The sequence below is a fragment of the Peromyscus maniculatus genome, chromosome 1, assembly GCF_049852395.1.
Source record: "Peromyscus maniculatus bairdii isolate BWxNUB_F1_BW_parent chromosome 1, HU_Pman_BW_mat_3.1, whole genome shotgun sequence".
NCBI classification, from domain to species: domain Eukaryota; kingdom Metazoa; phylum Chordata; class Mammalia; order Rodentia; family Cricetidae; genus Peromyscus; species Peromyscus maniculatus.
In genome coordinates this window covers 121,277,075-121,293,997 of record NC_134852.1, presented here as the reverse complement: position 1 = coordinate 121,293,997, position 16,923 = coordinate 121,277,075, and positions in this window count along the sequence as shown.

Genomic DNA, 16,923 nt, shown 5'->3' with positions numbered 1-16,923 from the left:
GGTGCTGTGGGTCACAGTACCTCCCCACAGGGTGCTGGGAAGTCACAGTGCCTCCCCACAGGGTGCTGTGGGTCACAGTGCCTCCCCACAGGGTGCTGTGAGTCACAGTGCCTCCCCACAGGGTGCTGTGAGTCACAGTACCTCCCCACAGGGTGCTGTGAGTCACAGAGCCTCCCCACAGGGTGCTGTGGGTCACAGTGCCTCCCCACAGGGTGCTGTGGGTCACAGTGCCTCCCCACAGGGTGCTGTGGGTCACAGTGCCTCCCCACAGGGTGCTGTGGGTCACAGTGCCTCCCCACAGGGTGCTGTGGGTCACAGTGCCTCCCCACAGGGTGCTGTGGGTCACAGTGCCTCCCCACAGGGTGCTGTGGGTCACAGTACCTCCCCACAGGGTGCTGTGCAGATTGCATACAAGCTTGAGAACAAGCCGGAGCTGTGCAGCTGAGGGCGATTGGTGCTGCCCACACTCAGCAAGACCCGTTTCTGGAAGGGAACAAAATGACCTGCTTTATGGGGTTAGGGTAAGTGTGAAATCGTTTACCTTCTGCTTAGATCTGCTATGAACTTGAAGTTGCCCTAATAAGATAAAATATATTTTTACCTTTATTTATTGGGGTGCCATGGTACATGGATGGAGGTCAGAGGTCAACTGGTGGGAGTCAGTTCTTACCCTTCTTCCAGGTGGGGATCGAGCTCAAACTAGCATCATTGGCAGTGAGCACCTCTACCTGCTGGGCCCCATGCCAGCCTCCCCGGCCTCTAAGCTTCAGCCTGGCTCCCAGGGTGCCTTGGCATCTGCTTCTCCCACAAGCTATAAACCCTCCTCCCTGTGGCCCTGGGTCCCAGGATGGGAGAGCTTACACCACATCTCCTCTAGGCGTAGAAACGTAGTGGGGGAAGCTTCCAGAGAAACAGCTGTTCAGGCATCGCTCTTCTCTCACAGTCTAGTATTACCAGAAGAGGAAAGAGCCAGTAGCCTGGGAACTGCAGATAAGTCAGTTCGGTAAAAGCCACCCAGCCCTGGCCCGACCCAGCTGAGCTTTGACCCGGGCCTAAAGCTCCACCCAGGCCCCATGGCAAACCACTCTCTCCCAGGCTCAGCAGACTCCCAGGCCTGAAAGGTGGGCAGGCACACTCAGGGCCCTCCAACCCAAATCACCAAACATGAAACTTGCATTTATTGAGGCTCTGAGGGTCATAAACAAGCAGGCCTGACATATGGGTCATTCCTGAGATACCTGCTTCATTGGCTTTAAAGGCCCCTTGGCGGCAAAGAATTTCAAAGCCACTAACTCCATAGTATATTAAAGTGGAATAAATCCCTCTGAATGGTCCTCAGGTGAGAACCCACACTCAGCAAATATCTCCTGCTTCCTATTGCAGGACCCAAGGCTGACCCCTTGTGGTCCCCAGGACTAGCTGAAGTCAGTCTTTACCAAGTCCATCAATCAATCAATCTCTCTTTCTCTCTTTTTTTCTCTCCTTTCCTCCCTCTCCCTCTCTCTCTCTTCCTCCTTCTCTCTCTGTCTCTGTCTCTGTTTCTCTCTCCCTCTTTGTCTTTCTGTCTGTCTCTCCCTTTCTCTCTCCCTCACTCCTCTCTTTTTCTCTCTCTCCCTCTCTCCCTCTCTCTCTCCCTCCGTCTCTGCCTCTCTCCATCTCTCTCCCTCCCTCTCCTCTTCTCTCCTTCCCTCCCTCCCTTTTCCCCACCCTCCCCTATTCTTCCTTATCTCTTGATAGGCTACCAGAATGAGATTCTTTTTAACCTTAGTTCCCATCAAGACACTAAAATATGATTGATGAACCAGGAAAAGATACCAGAGACCAAAAGTACCATAAAATAGACTTCCCCAAATATGCGAATTTTCTGAGGCTCTGCAGTCTCGAGTACTTGGTCTATAACCCTTTACAGTACCCAAGGCAGTTCCAAATAGTCTTTCCTTCCCAGCTTCATTCCTGTCTCCTGCTCCTTTCTTCATGCCCAATGATGCCAATATGCAAAGCTGAGGCAACGCTAAGCCCCAGCAGGCCACAGCTTTCAGGCCTTTGTGCCCTGGCTGTGCTTCACATCTCTCCTTGAAGGCTAGCCTCAGTGACTGTCCTTCCTAAAGCCATCACCAGTCCCCCAGCGAGAACACATCATCTCCTTGACTTGGACCAAGTTCTTGGTTTTCCCAACCGGCATCAGAGAATGTGTGCACTTGCCATAGTCCCTACCAGCTTCTGAGGTCCTTAGGACTTAGGTAACTTCACTGTCGTTCCTGGCATGAGGCACACACATTGGTAGCTGCCTAGCCAGAGACTTAGTAAGTGATCCTTTTGGCACTGGTGCCTAGGAAGGTTTTCTCTTCCCTGGGCACCAAAGAAAAGAAGTGATTTCCTGAATCCCTTGGGGACTGGGATGGAGTTGAGGGGGAAGTTGCAAAGCCAGTGCTCAGAGCAACAAGTGACAGTCTATATCAAATTCATAGTGTATCCCAAGTTCACAGTATACATCAAACCTGTGGTATATCCCAAGCTCATTAGTGTATCTCACTCACAGTACATACACCCCAATCCCACAGTATACTGCAAGCCCATGGAATACCCCAAGAATATTGAAGAATACTCTACGCCCACAGTGTATCTCAAGTTCACAGAATATCCCTAGCTTATAAGCAGTGACCTATATAGCCCTGGTCTCACTAAGTAGCCCTGGCTGACCTGAGCTATGTATAGACCACACTGACCTTGAACTCATAGATATCTGCCTGCCTCTGCCTCCTGAGTGCTAGGATTAAAGGTGTGCACCACCACAACAAAGAGTTGTTATCATCATTGTTGTTGGGTTTGTTGTCTTGTTTTAGGCAAGGTCTCATTCCACAACCCAGTCACAGGCCTGGATCTCAATGACATCCTCTCCTGTTCAGCCCCTCCAATGCTGGAATTATAAGCATGAGCCACCACCCTGACTGAGATGCCCCAAATGAAAGAAAACTGGAAAGCCACAGCAACTAAATTCGATGTGTGAAGCTAAGGCAATGGGGAAAGTTGGGGGACAGAAGGGGGGTGAATGTGATCATATTTCATTATATGTAGCTGAGGAGCCCCATGGTACTGGACTAGGCCCTCTGGATAAGTGAGACAGTTGTTGAGCTTGAACTGTATAGGGGACCCCCAGGCAGTGGGATCAAACCTATCCCTAGTGCATGAGCTGGCTTTTTGGAGCCTAGTACCTATGGTGAAACACTTTGCACAGCCTTGGTGCAGGAAGGAGGGGCTTGGACCTGCCTCAACTGAATCTACCAGGCTCTGCTGACTCCCCATGGGAGGGAGACCTTGCCTTGGAGAAGGTGGGAATGGGGGATGGGTTAGCGGGGAAGGCTAGGGGGCGGGAGGAGGGAGGACAGGAGAATCTGTGGTTGGTATGTAAAATGAACATAAAATCTCTTAATAAAAAAAGGAAATACTCAAGAATGAAGAAAAATTAAAGATTAAAGTATATTGTAGAAAGATTGTGGGAAGCAAATTTTCAAGTGGACGTTTTTAGAAATATATTGATTAAAATATAAAGTTTGTTGGGGGCTGCAGAGATGGTTCCATGGTTAAGAGCACATACTGCTTTTGCAGAGGACCCAGGTTTTGGGTCCCAACTCTCATGTGGAGTGGTTTACAACTGCCTGTTACTACAAGTCCAACATCCATTCTGTTTTGGTCTGCATGGGCACCTATACACACATGGTATACATAAACTGCTGCAGATACACACACATACAAATAAAATAAATACTTTTACAATTAAAGTTTATTAACATTTTAATATGCAGATTTAATACTCTGAGATAAAACTAATCCCTGATTTTCTTGTTTGCAACAATAAGACTTTCTCAGCTAATGATCTATGCTTAGTAATATTTATCTAAGTAGCAGGCATAGAAAAACGGGGGGCCTTGTTTTATCTGCTTATTAAATGAGGCCTTTAAAACCTGAAGAAACACCTGGCATAATATAGAATGCTTTAATCCCAGCACTCAGGAGGCAGAGGCAGGTAGATCTTTGTGCATTCAAGGCCAGCCTGGTCCACAGAGTGAGTTCCACAGGCCAGCCAGAGCTACACAATGAGACCCTGTCTCAAAAGGTCTTGGACCAGGAGATAAGTAAACAAACTAGAAAGAAGGTTGACAGATTGGGACTTGGACTGTATGGATGACAGCATTTTATCAACATTCAGTTTCCCCGGCGTCGGTGCTCATACTGTAGTTGTGTGACAAAACGTTCCTATAAAATATGCACTGAGATATTTAGAAATCAGGGGAGACGATGCAAAAACAAATTGTTTACGCTTGCAAAAAAAGATAGCTTGTGATCATGCAGACGGTAAAATGTGAGCATTTGGTGTATCTGGGTGAAGGGTACAAGGAATTTGTTTTGTTTTTACTCTTCCAATTTTCTGTACAGTCAAAATTATAGCAAAGTTAAGTCTCCCTGGGACCGGGGAGTTGCCTCAGTTGATAAAGCACTTGCTGGGCAAGCATGAGAACCTGAGTTTTGATCTTCAGCGTCCATGTAGAAGAGCTGGGCTGGGTATGTTTGCACATGCCTGTTATGGAATCTACTTTTAAAAAGGAACTACTTATTTTAAATAAGATAAGTAATGAAAATTTTTTGGTCTGAGTTTATCAGATGTTACTGGACTGGACATTGTTAATATATATAATGGAGTTTTTTGTCTGGATCTGTCAAATGTTAATGGACTAGACATTGTTAATGTAATCTTGACTGTATATTGCATATACTTATTGAAGATAGTTTTTCTTGTATTAGTTATAAGCTTTTTTAATTTTAGACAAAAAGAGAGGAAATGTGGTGGTATTGTGTTCCCCAAAATATTGTGTATTCTAATAAATTTATCTGGGGTCAGAGAACAGACAGCCACTAGATACAAAGGCTTGAAAATGGTGGCACTCACACCTTTAATCCTAGCATTCCAGAGATAGAAATCCCTCTGGATCTCTGTGAGTTCAAGGCCACATTGGAAATAGCCAAGCATGGTGACACACGCCTTTAATCCCAGAAAGCCAGCCTTTAATCCCAGGGAGTGGTGGTAGAAAACAGAAAGATATATAAGGCGTGAGGACCAGAAACTAGAGGATTTGGCTGGTTAAGCATGTGGCTGGTTAAGCATTCAAGCTTTGAAGCAGCAGTTCAGCTGAGAGCCATTGGGATGAGGACACAGAAGCTTCCAGTCTGAGGAAACAGGACCAGCTGAGGATCTGGCAAGGTGAGATAGCTGTGGCTTGTTCTGTCTCTCTGATCTACCAGCATGGACCCCAATAACTCGCCTCGGGTCTGATTTTATTAATAAGAACTTTTAAGATTCCTGCTACATGCCTGCCTGCAACCCAGTGCTGAGAGCTGGGGATGGGGTGGAAGGAAGAGGATCCCAGCTAAGCTACCCAGTCAGTGAGCCCCAGAACTCTGTCTCAAATAAGGTGAGAGCAATAGAGGAAGACACAACTTACTATCAACCTGTGGTCTCCACAGTGTGTGCACTGACATATAACACACACACACAAAGCAAAATAAAAAGTAAGTTAGCCTAAAGAAATTTCTTGTGACGATGGACTATTTCCTTAAATGAAATGCTACCTTGAAGCCACGTGTGTCCCATAAAGAAGTTCAGTGTTCTTTTGAATGACGTGGACAGTAGCTCCTAACTCACCAGAGTGTGGATATGCCTGACACAGCTCTTTGTCCTCATCCCCATCATATCCTTCTCACTGATGCCTTCTCCACCTCCCTCTGACTTGTGTGTCCCATGTTAGTCTCACCTCTTCTTAATCCTTATTGAAATATGTTGATTATGCAAATATTTATGCAAACAATTCCTGACTTTTCTATTACATTTGGTCTAAGATGTTCAGAAAAGTTCCTTTCCAACCATCCAGGGGAGAAAAGCCAGACCTATCTCTGCTTAGAGCTTGAAGTCCATTTTTAGCCTAGAGGATGTGGATGCAAGATGCTCATCTCCACTACCTCAGTTTGCCCCTGCAAAATATTATTTTTCAATGCTGGGATGGAGCACTATATCATTATGCAAGAAAAAGAGACTGTATTAGTTGCTGATGGGCTCCTATAACAAATTACCACTATTACTGTGGTACACAACAGTGGAAATTTTGTTTGAATGGACTGAAGCCAGGGATTAGCAGCAATCATTTACTCTGGGGAGAACAATATGTTGTTTTTTTTTTCAGCATCTAGTACGTATGTTCCTTGACTTGTGGTTTCTGCCTTCATCTTCAGATTGTGCCAAACTCTGTTTCCGTCATCATGTTGCCTTCTTCTCTTTCATCTAGTCTCTCTCTGCTCCCTCTTCTAAAGAAATCTGTGGTTACAGTTAGGGCCTCTGCATTTACTGATGTTTAACTAAATCACACCTTCAAAGTCCTTTGCCATGCAAGGTAACAGGTTCTGGGACTTGGGGGCCATTATGTGTCTACAACAGAGAAGCTGATTGCTGGGAAGCTTTTATTCATTACTCTAGTTCTTAGGATTAAATAATAATCATTTATTATTATCAACTATTATTATTTTTTAATTGTGTGGATGGGTGGCATCAGATCTCTATTCTGGAGTTGTTGTGAACTGCCTGATGTGGATGCTGGGAACCAAACTCGAGTCCTCAGGAAAAAAACAGTACCTGGACAGGCTCTTTACCCCTGTTTTGTTTCCAGCCCCAGTTACTGGCTATCTTTTGACTATATTGCAACACAGTGATTTCGGCTCAAACCTGCTCTTTAGACACCAACTTCCTTTAGCTGCGCTGCTCTCTGCCGCCCCCTGCCGGTAGGTGAGGTAGGCGAGCTTCCTCTGCACCGCTTAGCTCTTACAGATCGCCGCATTAGCAGCAGTGAGATGACAGAGGGTGTGAGGGGGTGAACAGGAACATCCTCCTGCTTTTGCCAAGCCTGTGTCTGGGGAGGGCTGAGGGCTCCCTGGCAGCCCTCATCAGTGTCAAACCACACACATAAATCAAACAGGACCTGGGCCTCGGTGCTCCTGGGGAGCGAAATGGAAGAAAGAATGTTGGTTCATGTTTAGGTTGATCCTAAAATATATGGGAATAAAAGCTTTAGGGTGATGTATTTCTCTTTAATGCTGTCACATCTGTAGTCCTGGTGGTTTAACCTCTGGTTTTTTTGGCTGTCAGACCCACATTATTTCTGCAAACTTGACACCAGATGCTGCCGGGGAGACAGAGCTGAAGCGATAAAAATCTATTTAACAGATTTAGTGAGGCAAATACAAACTAATTAACAATTTTAGAATTGGGATTAAACACTAATTCTTTTAGACCATAAAAACTGAGATGAACAAAAGGAAAAGAATGTTCTCCCTCTGAATAACTCAAAGGAGCCATCTGTTTGTCATTGAGAAAATGGTCCGATTGATAGATTTTGAACAAATTCTGACATCCTTTCTTTCTGGACTTGAATGCATTATGGACAGTCATCCAGGAAAGAAAGCACATAACTTCCTGGCTAATGTGTCAATCTGGGCTTCCCTGAAGCTCCAGAAGCAATCTATTTATGTACTGACTCGGAAATGGGCAGGCAAAGGGTAAAATGGCACATGTGTGGATCCTGTCTGGGGACCGTGCTTCTGCCACGGTCAGCCTGGGTTTCCTGCTGACCTCTCCTTGCTGTGAAATTGAAGACACTGAACCTGCTGTCTTCCCATCTTCCTGCTAGATCATATGCTGTCTGGTTTTGGAATTCAGGCTCTAAAATAATCGTGTGCTGTGATTTGGATTTTAAATGTTCCCCCAGGCCCCTACAAAGCCATGTGCCAATGTGTGGCCCAGTCATCAACATGTAGCACTACGGGGAGGTGATGGATCCCATTTGAGGAGGTGAATTCACTAGAAGTAGGCTCTTAGAGCAGATCTTGGGACTTGGTCCCTCTCCCTCTCTCTTTGCTTCTTGACCACCAAGTGATGAGCGGCTGTCTTCATGCTCCCCCAACCATGACGTTCTGTCTGCATACAGGCTCAAAGTGATAAGACCAACAACCATGGGCTCTCAAACCAGAACCAAACTAAGTCTCCCCTCCTTCTGAGTTGATGTTTCGTATTTTCATAGCAATGGGTTAGGTAATGGGGACACTGTGGCGGAGAGGGTGGTATCCCCACACATGTGTGTACATGCATGTGAAAGCCCGACATCAGCTTCAGATATTCCTCAAGCACTGACCATCTTTCTTTTAACATGTATGTGTCTGAGTCTGTGTAAGTAAATGCTATATGTGCGTGGATGCTCACAGAGGCCGTAATAGGGCACAGAACCCTTGCAGCTAGAGTTACGGTGGGTGTGAACTGTGTGGTATGGGTGCTGGAACCAAATGTGGGTCCTCTGCAAAAGCGTGAAGGACAGTCTTAACCAGTGAGCCCTCTCTCAAGCCCCTACCTTTCTTTCTTCTTTGAGGTGGGGTCTCTCACTGGCCTGGGACTTGCCAAGTGGGCTATGTTGACCAGTGAACCAGAGGTCTGTCTGTCTCCACCCCTGCAGTGCTAGGATTACATTACACATGCCTCCGTGCCTGGCTTTTTAAGCTCCTAAGAATATCGTAAGACATTTGCCATTGGTGATTTGGGTATGCCTTGTACCAACTAAATTACCATGTGCTGAGCACCAAGCATGTGTCAGACAGAATGATCCCCTCAAGAGATTATGAAGTTTATATTATTATGGTCTCTATTTTGCAAATAAGAAAACTATAGCTTTGAGAAATGTAAAAATTTGCCTAAGTCATGTGCTACTAAATGACAAGACAAAGTAAAACTCTGGGCCTGTTTAATTGCACAGTTCTAGTACTGTACATACCTTGCTGTTGCTACACACACACACACACACACACACACACACACACACACACACACACACACACACTTGTTCATTTACATCCCACTTGATCCTAAAATATATTTGAAATTATCAAAATGTAACTAGTAGACTCGAGAGTACATGTAGAGGGGCTGGAGAGATGGCTCCGGAGTTGAGAGCACTTGCTGCTCCTCCAGAGGACTCAAGTTCACTTCCCAGCACCTATACCAAGTGGCTCACAATCACCTGGAACTCCAGCTCCAAGGGAGGTGATGCCCTCTTCTGGCCTCCAAGGGCATCTGCACTCAGGCACACATACCCACACAGAGACACACGGGTATACACATAATTAAGAAATAAAACCTTCAGAGAGTAAGGGTAGAAAGGGCGACTGTGAAATGCACTGTCGGGCCAAACAAGGTTGAGAGCAGCATGGAGGACTGACATGAAGCACTCGTTGGGTTTCGGTGTGGAGACTCGTGAAGCTGGCGGGGCTGTGGACAACTGGGTCCAGGAATTGAGAGAAACTCCATCTTGAGATAGAAGGTTTGCTGACAGACTGGCCTAAGAAGGTAATGTGTGAGCTGCAGGTGAGCTAGCCTGTCACCAAGACTTTGGGGTTGGGTTCAGGGATGCCACTTCAGAAAATGCCTCAGCAGAAAGTGGAGGCTGCATCACACTGGACCCCTGGGGACCTCCGGGAGGTCAGTGACAACTAGAACGCTTCCTTGAATTTGGGCATCACCACCACCAATCAAAGAGAAATTCAGGTTCTTTTCATCTGCCTGTCAACAGCTTACAGGTCCCTGGGACTTGTTCGAACAGCTCCCTGGTCACAATTCCTTTGTTACTCTAAAAAGATCTTTTGCCACCAAGAATCTGTGTCGTTCTCCTGAGGCAGAAGTGTCTGAAATCCCCCTGGTATTAAATACAGATGCAATCAAAGAAATAGCGGCATTTGGGGCTGGAGTTTCCAAAATATTAGCTGATTCCCCTACACGAACCCCCAGTCCCGTGGCTAGTATTAGGCAGGGTGGCAAGCAGTTGCCATCAGAGAGGTATGGCAGCTTAAAGCTAAGCCAAGATAATAACAGCTGAGTATCAGAACTCAAATGAGTAGTCGAGTTGCCTCAGTTTTCCCAGTCAGTCTGAGAACAAATCAGCTTTGAGGAGCAGTAGGAACTGGTTAGGTCATCCTCCAGCAGATTGCTCCAGTGACTTCCATCCCTTCCCCCATACCAGGCGGGCAGTTATGCCAACTGCTCTTCAAGCCAGTATCTCTCAGACTGGAGCATTTGCACCTACCTTCTGGGCTCATAAGCATTTGTTTTTACTTTGTGTGTGGTACACGTGTTTGTATACTGTGTGTGTGTGTGTGTGTGTGTGTGTGTGTGTGTGTGTGTGTGTGTGTGTGTACACATGTGCATACACATGCACTTTGTGTGTGTGAATGCAGACACGCATTGCTACAGTGTGTGTGGCAGTGAGGAGTCAGTCCTCAGCATCCACCTTATTTTTGAGACAAGGTCTCTGTCACTTTTTTTCTGTGTACTTCAGCTAGCCAGCGGATTCTCCTGTCTCCTGATTCCCATTTCCTTACAGGAGTACTGGAATTCAGACACACGTCCCTCCTGCTTTCGTGCCCAGTGCTGCCGTCTGGGCCATCTCCCTGGCACCACCTTGCAAGTTTTTGCCATTGCTCTTTTTTTTTTTAAATTTTGTGTTTTTATTCTGATAAAATTCTCAATCTGACCAATATAATTACTTTGTGGACCAACTGGATGAGCAGCTTGGACACAGAATTTCTATTTCCACACGTGGGCTGTGAACTGTTGGAGGGTGAGCTAATTAGTTTCCACTTGCAGTTAGCTCTAGTCCTCTGAGCTGATGGCTTCTCAGGTTTGCCTATAACAGCATCAAGGCTAAACAGAATTCTGCTGGGACTGCCACGGCTAGGTACTAATGCAACATAAACGGGATCAAGTTCACAAACAGTGAGTTCATCACCAAGGGAAGGACGATGACCTCACAACGTCCTGCAGCAGCTCAGAACAGAGGAAAATGATGAACATGCTGAGTCACTGTGTGGCACTCTCTATGTTCAGCAAAGTCACAGCCAAGTCACCAGTCTCCGCTTCAGCCACCATCTCCAAGGCACCCAAAGACCTAGCTTTAGCAAACATCACCACTATGTTAAACCAAGATTAACCCAAATTTTATTGACTATGGATTTTTTTAAAGGTTTAGACATTTATAAAAGTTTAATTCAATGTAATGTCTGTGGTGGTGTTTGTACTTTGATCTATATGTTTATTTTAGTTTTAAGGAGATTATATTTGATTTTATAACTGAATATATCTAAGTTAATTGTGATAACAAACAAATTTGTCAGCATTTTTCCTTTACAGTGCTCTATCCATCATTTAAATTGAAGCATTACCATTTTCTGGACATTACATCATCAGTTTCTTGAACAGTAGAGTTTATCATCTAGTGGTCAGTGGCTGTGGCTAGCATACTTTACTAGTATGAACTAATTTCTTTACTTTTTTTTTCCTTATGGAGCCAAGGATAGCCTCCAAGTTGCTACAGGGGCGAGGATGACTTTGAGCCTCTTCTCCTCCTGCCTCCATCTAATGAGTGCTGGGATTACAGACGTGCCATCATACCTGATATGCTGGGCATTGGACCCAGAGATTCAAGTGTGCTAGGCGTGCACTCTACCAGCTGAATTACAGCCTCAGCCCTGCGTTTTTTTTCCCCATGACTTTTTGTTCATCCTCTGCTCTCCCTGATCAGTGTTTAAAGAGCCAACAGCTTGAGTGGGGAAACTGTCCATCTGATCACAATAATTATCCTATCCAGAAATAGAACAAAATTCTGGAAGCTCTCATGGCAAGTCCTTGAAGGTAGGGGTTTGGCTGGACAAACAAAGCACAGGATTGCCTCATCACTCATCTCAGGGTTACTCCGTTCCCCTCCCACTCCACCCCTGCAGATAGGACTGCTTCCAAAGGCTGGAGAGGACAGAGCCTGTGTCTGAAAATCCACTGGCTCCAGCTAGGAAGAGGTGAGTACTAAGATGCAGAACCTGGACTAGAGAATTCATTGATCAACTATGGCTACAGAGAAAACAAATTTTTGACATAATTGACTACAGAAAATAAAACACCAAGATGACCTCAATAAACATCAGGTCATTTCTGACTTGAGTTCAATGGAAGAAAAGGAAGTACGGATCTCACTGGGCTCCATTCATGGCCCTTTGAATGTGGCCAGCATGCCCGTGGGCATGCTAAGATCTGGAGACGGTGTTACTCAGGTGTTCTTGCTTGACATGAAGCCCATGAGACCGAGAAAGCAACATGAATGAAAGGGGTGGACAAGTCCTAGGACACAGACACCCACACCTGGTCACCATTTAAGATTACCACTGTGCCCAGCCTCCATCAGAGAAACTTCTTGCTGCAGTGGTGGCAGTGACCGCAGAAACCTAAAATGGACAAAGTGCAGAGAATAAGTGATAGCGGAGCCCTTGGCCTTCAGCGGAACAGCTGCATCTCCCCCTCGAGCTCAGGGACCACCACAAAGAGAGGGCAAAAAGAAATGTAGGAGCTGGAGGATGAGGAGATGCATGACAAAGAGCTATCTTCTGGACATCACATGGCCATCGCATTCATAAACTAACTATAGCTACAGTTCTCCATGCTGGGCCTGCCAAGGCTTGCACAAGACTGACCATGAGTATTTCCTCCTGGATAGGGGAAGCCCAGGAGGACTCACCCATCTCTGAGGGACTGTTGGTATTTAACAGTTGTTGGGGAACTTGATGGTGTCGTGTTCTTCAGTGGTATAACCACTGATAAGTGGCCCCTTGCTCCAGTAATCAGTCTGCCAGCCACACTCGTGTGAGCAACCCTAATTAAACTCAGTGCGTCTCACACACAAAAAGGCATGAAAGTAGGAGGGGGTTGGGAAGAAGGGCTCCATTAGAATAGGGAGGGGATGAGGGGGGGTTGGGGGTGAGGGTGACTAAAGTTCACTCTATACATATATGAAGCTATCAAAAAGTAGTAAAAAGGTTTTCAGAGAAGCACGAGATTTCTATATTAAGTGCACAAGAATATTTTTTCAAGCCCACAAGAAGATATATTCTCCCCTATTTTCTTAAGCATGGGGCCCTCTGATTGATTGTATATTCTCGGTGTTATGAAGATATGAGCTACTGCTCTGTCATACTGCAAACACAGTACAAGGCCAATGCCGAGGGTAACAGGCCTGTATGGGGAAGGCAAGAGAGGCTGGGTCACAGTGACGGCAGTGCTGAGCTAAATGACATTTGCACCTTCTCTGCTCAGGCCTGCCGAAGCCATCGCAAGCTTTGCTAGGCCACCCATCAGCTCTGCTTAGCATCAATTCCAGATGATGGCAGAAGGGACAGAGGACGGAGTGACTTGTAAAGGGCCATCCATCCTGCAGATGTGGGTCAAATGCTGGCCAGTTTAACCCGTTTGCCAAGGGACTCTTTTACTGTAACACATCTGTCAAGCAACAATCTGGAACTGGTTAATAGAGGTAGATCCCCAATCCGGAATATCATTGTGTGTCTGGCCACACATAAAGAGGCCATTTCCACACCTTAGCCATCAGCCCACACTAACACAGCTCTGCTGATATGATGAACACAAATTCCACTGGATGAAAAACTCACCATAATGGCAGCTATTAATACTTTCTCATATTAATAGGCAGCATGGATCTTATGTAACAGAATCTACCCACACGGCAGGCTTTATTTCACAGCTCTTCCTGGGTTCTTATTATGAGTTAATTCTCATTGTCCTTTCACCACTCGGACTACTGTCTGTCAGAACCCTTACGATGGGATCTAGAGGAACAGCAATGCATAAGGCATAAAGCAGCACTGTTGGGGTGCAGAGTCCTCTTCTCTCACCTAGTGGAGTAAGGGGAGGAAGGAACACAGAAGCTGTCCCTGCCCACATTCTACATTCTTTCTTTCCTCCAGATCTCAGCTTAGGTGCCACATACAACAGGAAAGCTTCTCTACCTGTCTGCTCGATCCCAACAAAAACTGAACAGAAAACCTTCCAGTAAGAATTGCCCTCTGTGGGCTCCTTCCGGACAGGGTCCCAACCAAAGCATAAAAAGTATAGAGTAAATATTCAGTAAAGCATTAAGTGAGTAAATTAATTATTACATGGATGGATGAACTGATATGTGGGTGGAAGAATGGGGAGATGGATGGATGGGTGGGTGAATGATGGATGGATGAATAGATGGATGCATGGACAGATGGATGCATGAATAGATGAATGGATACATGGATGGATGCTCCCTGGCTTTTTAAAGGTTCTTGAGAAGAAAAGAACATTCTCCAAGATGATGCTTTAAGGGAGATCTCTCCACAAGATGGCGCTCCGAAGTTTCTTAATTTATAGTTCTGTAGAATTTCTCACATCTCAAACTGTTTTAGCTAGTTTACATATTAACAGCTAACATAATTCGTGCAACACACCATCCATATGTCGTGTTCAATCTCATCTCTTACTATTATGAAAAGATACTTTCCCCAAGGACATCAAGATATGAACAAGGACCAACAAAATGGCTCAGCAGCCAGGCATGATTGCAATGCCTTTAGTCCCAGAACTTGGGAGGCTGAGGCAGGTGGATCTCTGTGAGTTCAAGGCGAATCTGGTCTACATAGCAAGTTTCAGGACAAGGTGAGCTACATAGGGAGATCCTGTCAAAGAAAATAAACAAACAAAACTTAAAAAGATGGCACAGCAGGTAAAGCCCTTGTCATCTGATGGTCTGAGTTTGATCATCAAGATCCACATGATGGAAGGAGAGAGTCAGCTCCTCCGCATTGTCCTCTGACCTCCACATATGTTCTGTAGCATGTGTGTATGTGCGAATGCATGCACACAAAATACGTGTAGCCAAAACATTGTTATGATATAGACAACACTGTAGCATTATGTTTGACCCTGGAGTTGTTTCAGGTAGGAAAGACCATTGGTCCCTATACAGTACAGGGAATAAAGGCATTCTTCAGAAATCCATCCCCAACAACAAAGAGTCAGCAGGAAAAGGGGAGAAAAAAGCCTAATCCTGAAATAGCCATTAACCTCCGGACCTACAAGTTTCACCTGATAAAATAATAACCTCGAACATTCGTACAGGGCAGCATGCCAAACAGAGCAACACTACATAACAAAAATAGTTTGGAGCACCAAGGAATGATGCCAAGCGCTTCAGATTTATTATCCTCATTTGACCCTCCTACCAAGTGTTGGAATGCCTCCAATTCTGCAAAAATAAAATAATAATAAAATAAAATGGAGGGTATGCGACTTCTTTGGCTATTCATGGAAGAGCTGTTTGGTCTCAGTTTGTGCTTATGTTCATTTACTTCCCATTACAGTCATTTCACTGCTTAGAGGGAGCACTAGCAATAGAGGGGGACTTGTTAAAAGATTTTCATTTTTACTTAAGTGTGTGTGTGTGTGTGTGTGTGTGTGTGTGTGTGTGTGTGTGTGTGTGAGAGAGAGAGAGAGAGAGAGAGAGAGAGAGAGAGAGAGAGAGAGAGAATGCCATGTGTATTCAGGTGACTGAAAAGGCAAGGAGAGTGTGTTGGATCCCTTGGAGTTAAAGTTACAGACAATTATGAGGCACCCAATGTGATGCTTGGAAAATGTTGGGTCCTCTGGAAGAATAGAAAGTGCTATTAACTGCTGAGTAATCTCTCCAGCCCCAGGAAGGGAGTTTCTGTGTATAACTAACTGTATTTATATATGTCTGCACAAACACAGCCTCCTCACAACAGCTTTATTAGAAGAGCAATGGTCGGGTGGTGGTGGTGTGCACCTTTAATCCCACCACTCAGGAAGCAGAGGCAGGTGGATCTCTGTGCTGTGGGATGTTCTGTATGTCCTGTGGGAGCCCGTTCTTGGGTTCCTCGTGGCTTTACCCAGCAGGTCCGCATAGAGGATGATTAGGACCACGGCCTGAGTGCAGGTGTCTGAGATGGTCTGCACTTGGCTGTGCTGAGGGAAGGTCTGTATGTCAAGTTGCTCTGATTGGTCAATAAATAAAACCTGATTGACCGTGGCTAGGCAGAAAGTATAGGCAGGATTAACAGAGAGGAAAAATAAAAAAACAGGAAGACAAAAGGAGTCACTGCCTGCAGCTGCCCACCAGGACAAGCAGCATGTAAAAGTGCCGGTAAGCCACGAGCCATGTGGCAAGGTATAGATTTATAGAAATGGATTAATTTAAGCTATGGAAACAGCAAGAAGCCTGCCACGGCCATACAGTTTGTAACCAATATAAGTCTCTGTGTTCACTTGGTTGGGTCTGAGCGGCTGTGAGACTGGCAGGTGACAAAGATTTGTCCTGACTGTGGACAAGACAAAAAATCTCTAGCTACATCTCTGTGAGTTCAAGGCTAGCCTGGGCTACAGAGTGAGTTCCAGGATAGCCAGGGCTGCATAGAGAGACCTTGTCTCAAGAAACCAAGAAAAGTAATAATTATTCTCAAATGACCACATGTGCTAAGTATCAGCCAGATACTTTCTCATGCAACCTTCATTTCATCCCTGCTTCCATGAGGAAGACACTTTTACAACCACTTCAAAGACTAGAAAATTGCAGCTGGGAGAGATTCAACAGCTTCTGTTATGCACAGAAAACCCAAGAAATGGGATTGATATTCAAATCCAATATGACACATGACTCCAAAGCTTTGGTCTTTCTGTGTTGTGCCATGGGATGCTGCCAAAGGACCCCTGAGTGGGAGAACTTGGAAATTCTGGGAAAGCACATCTGAAGCCACCTCTGTAGGTGAAATTTTCTGTTCCACCAGCCAGCTCACAAATAACACAAATAACCACACAGAGACTTATTAATTATAAATGCTAGGCCGATAGCTTAGGCTTGTTATTAACTAGCTCTTACAACTTAAATTAACCCACATTTCTTATCTATATTTTACCATGTGGCTAGGTACCTTTCTTCAGCATGGCATGTTCATCTTGTT